Below are 2,959 nucleotides of genomic sequence, written 5' to 3' on the forward strand. Positions count from 1 at the left end.
GATTTGTCACACAGGTCTGAAGATCTGGTCATCCTCGATCTGAAGTATGAGAAAGTGCGCAAAGTATTGAAGCATGTGATGGAAGATATTGAAAGGTAAGTAGACACTTAATACACACAATGATCGGTCTGTTTGCTTTTATTTCTTCACGTTTCAGTCGTACGTGTTTGACCGTATTAATACTAACTCTGATCACAGTGACCTTCAGGATAAATCAGTGGCTTTAGAAGCAAACAAAGGCGTCCCATCAAAGCAGAAGAAGATTTCAAAATTAATCGCTAGCGACACCGAGAGACTGAAAAAGCTGCAGCGGAAGATGGAGAAAGAAAAGGAAAAGGAGAGAGAAAACACGGTAAGTGTGCACACAAGTGCTGCTCTAAAACTCCTGGGCTGGCTTTGATTTTACATCATGTTGTTTTTCTCTTGTCTCACAGATGATGCTTGAGAAGGTTACTACCAAGTTGACAAACCTAAGAGATACCTTGGAGAGTCTTGAAAAGAGTAAGTAGGGGATCATCGGCGAGATTAGGGAGTCATGTCTAGGGCCTTTGTCTTGAAATGATTTGATCAAGGTTTGCTAAAAGCTGCAGACTGACTTCATGAATAAGACATCTCAATGAAATCTCATTCTCGTCCACAGGAAGCAAAAAACTACATTCATGGCTGGACACAGAGCTTTTGACTGTTTGAACGTATTCATAAAACATCTTAAAGCTAGAAGGAGCACCTAAATGGCTGATTTAAGAGAAACACTCAAAAATACTGAACCCTTAGTGAAAAGATCAAATGTTTTGTGAATACGGTACCTAAGTATTTGTTAGGTAAGGTGAGTATGTATTAGGTAATTTCAGTTTCAGAGATTGACTGTGAGTGCGTGTTGTGATGAATTCTGTGGATGAGCTAGTTTAGCTGTTTTATCTGGTTACTAGTAGTTACTTGGTTACCTGTCCTGTAGTTTAGTCATTTACTAGGTTTGCTAAGGTGTTTTATTTTGTTGCTAGGCGTTGTAGTAGTTAAGTTGTGTAGTAGGTGTTGCTAAGGTAGAAATGGGCTCAGCCCTAACGGTGACAAAAAAAGATTCTTTCTCAAGAAAAACCAGTAAAATATAGTCCTTTATTGGGCCTACGTACTTCTTCACCCAGTTACAAAGGCACGTTTAATAACCACACAATCCATGAATTAGGCTATTTGACGTTACATTTATGAATGCTAATGAAAATTCTAATAAAGTCCCCTAAACTGGAAGTAAATACACTTCGTTTCATTCATGTTTGATGTTCTGCTGCAGTATTTGTATTTGAAAGCAGGTTTGAAGTTCCTTATACGTTTTATTATTCCTCCTGTCAAATATCAATACTGCACAGAGCCGTGGTGACTGGTGTGGTATATGGCAGCGTACACGTGACTTTAAGATAGTTTCTGTACACTTGCATCATTGTATGTGAGGAAGGTGGAAGACTGCAATAGATAGCGGCCCTGGGTGCAGATAGTTAAGATAGCAGTCATGAATTGAGAGAGCCTGCATATAATAAACTGGCTAATCAGACACAGCTCAAGTGTAATGCATTTGGATACTATAACTTCCATTTTTGCAAATACTAGATTACTTTAGATAGAGGTAAAACTGTGAAATATCCCTTTAAAAGATGCTTGAATAAAGCTCCCTGCACACATTTAGTCATAAAAATACCATGTATTTGAATGAGAATCCTCTGACCAGCCATGTACACGCATGCACAAACGCACCACGTACGCATCACATGGCTAATGACAACGAGAGTACAATGTCTGCCAAGTCAGCAATAATTTGCTTTGCATATTTTAATTACAGAGAATTTCTGTGCACTGTGCGAATGCACATACTGTAAAACAGCAATAACCGGCAGGCACAACATCCAATGTGTCCCGACAATGTGGACAGAAAACAGAGACAGGCATGTATTGCAAACTTATATGTTTACAGAGGGGAAAATCTGTGACATATGTATTATTTGCAAACAAAATATTTTTTGACTTCTCAGAGAAATGAAATGTAAATGTAGAATGTTAAATGTATTATTAAAATGTATATACAGGGTTTGAAACCTGCAAAGCCGGCTAAAAATTCAATGTGGCAGGTAAAGATTTAGAATTACTATATAATAAGGGAATTAATTTTCAATTTAACAATACAAACACGTGTAAATAAATGAATCACTTTAATAAATAAACATTTAAAATATGTAAATACATATATTTTTATGTTTTAAAACAATGACAAAAACTGAATGTTGTATGGTGGCTGAAACGCAGTAGACTTTAGTAATTGCTACATTTCATGTCAATCCATGTTCATTTTGACCAGGAATGTTATCACTTTAATTCAGCACATGCTATACCAGAAAAATATTATTATACTTTATACAGTATATATTTTATAGAGTGTTGGAATTGTGTCAAAGCTCTTGGGGGGTCCCATAACCAGACCTTAAAAAATTGCTATCGATCTTACTGTTATTTTTCTATTTGGCATTGTACGTTTTTTTAAACAAAAACAAATTTCTTAAGATTTAGCCTGTTTTATGTCTGTCTTGCTGAAAGTTCGCTTTTTGCAAAATCTCAAATTTATTGATAACAGTAAGATTAACATTTTTTTTTCAAAATGTATGATAGCATTTTTCTTACCAATTCAGATTTTCCTTTATTTATTTATTTTCTTGTCCTTTGATTCTTGTTCTTTAGAATCAATTAGAATCTTCATTACTGTAATGGAGTGCTGTTCCTTTTTTTGGAATATTAATACAACAATTCATTGGAAGGAGTGAGGGCGAGGACGCGTCAAAGTCAATAGTGGCTGTCTGTACAGTACTGCCAAACCAGCCAGTCAGAAACATATGAGCGTTTTAAACATGATTCATCTCTTGATAATGTAGATCAAGTATTTGTAAATAATTCATATCAACCAATGCAGAATAAGAAC

The 2,959-nt window shown here is 35.6% G+C and overlaps 1 long non-coding RNA gene across 1 annotated transcript; it reads left to right on the forward strand.

Annotated features, from left to right (window-relative positions):
* The first annotated feature begins 236 nt into the window (after positions 1 to 236).
* Positions 237 to 1,211, forward strand: LOC130571002 (uncharacterized). Its single transcript, XR_008965038.1, has 3 exons — positions 237 to 352; positions 435 to 501; positions 641 to 1,211. It is a non-coding gene; the product is annotated as an uncharacterized LOC130571002 (long non-coding RNA).
* The last annotated feature ends 1,748 nt before the right edge of the window (positions 1,212 to 2,959 follow it).

The sequence above is a fragment of the Triplophysa rosa genome, linkage group LG20 (genome assembly GCF_024868665.1).
Source record: "Triplophysa rosa linkage group LG20, Trosa_1v2, whole genome shotgun sequence".
In the NCBI taxonomy this organism is placed as follows: domain Eukaryota; kingdom Metazoa; phylum Chordata; class Actinopteri; order Cypriniformes; family Nemacheilidae; genus Triplophysa; species Triplophysa rosa.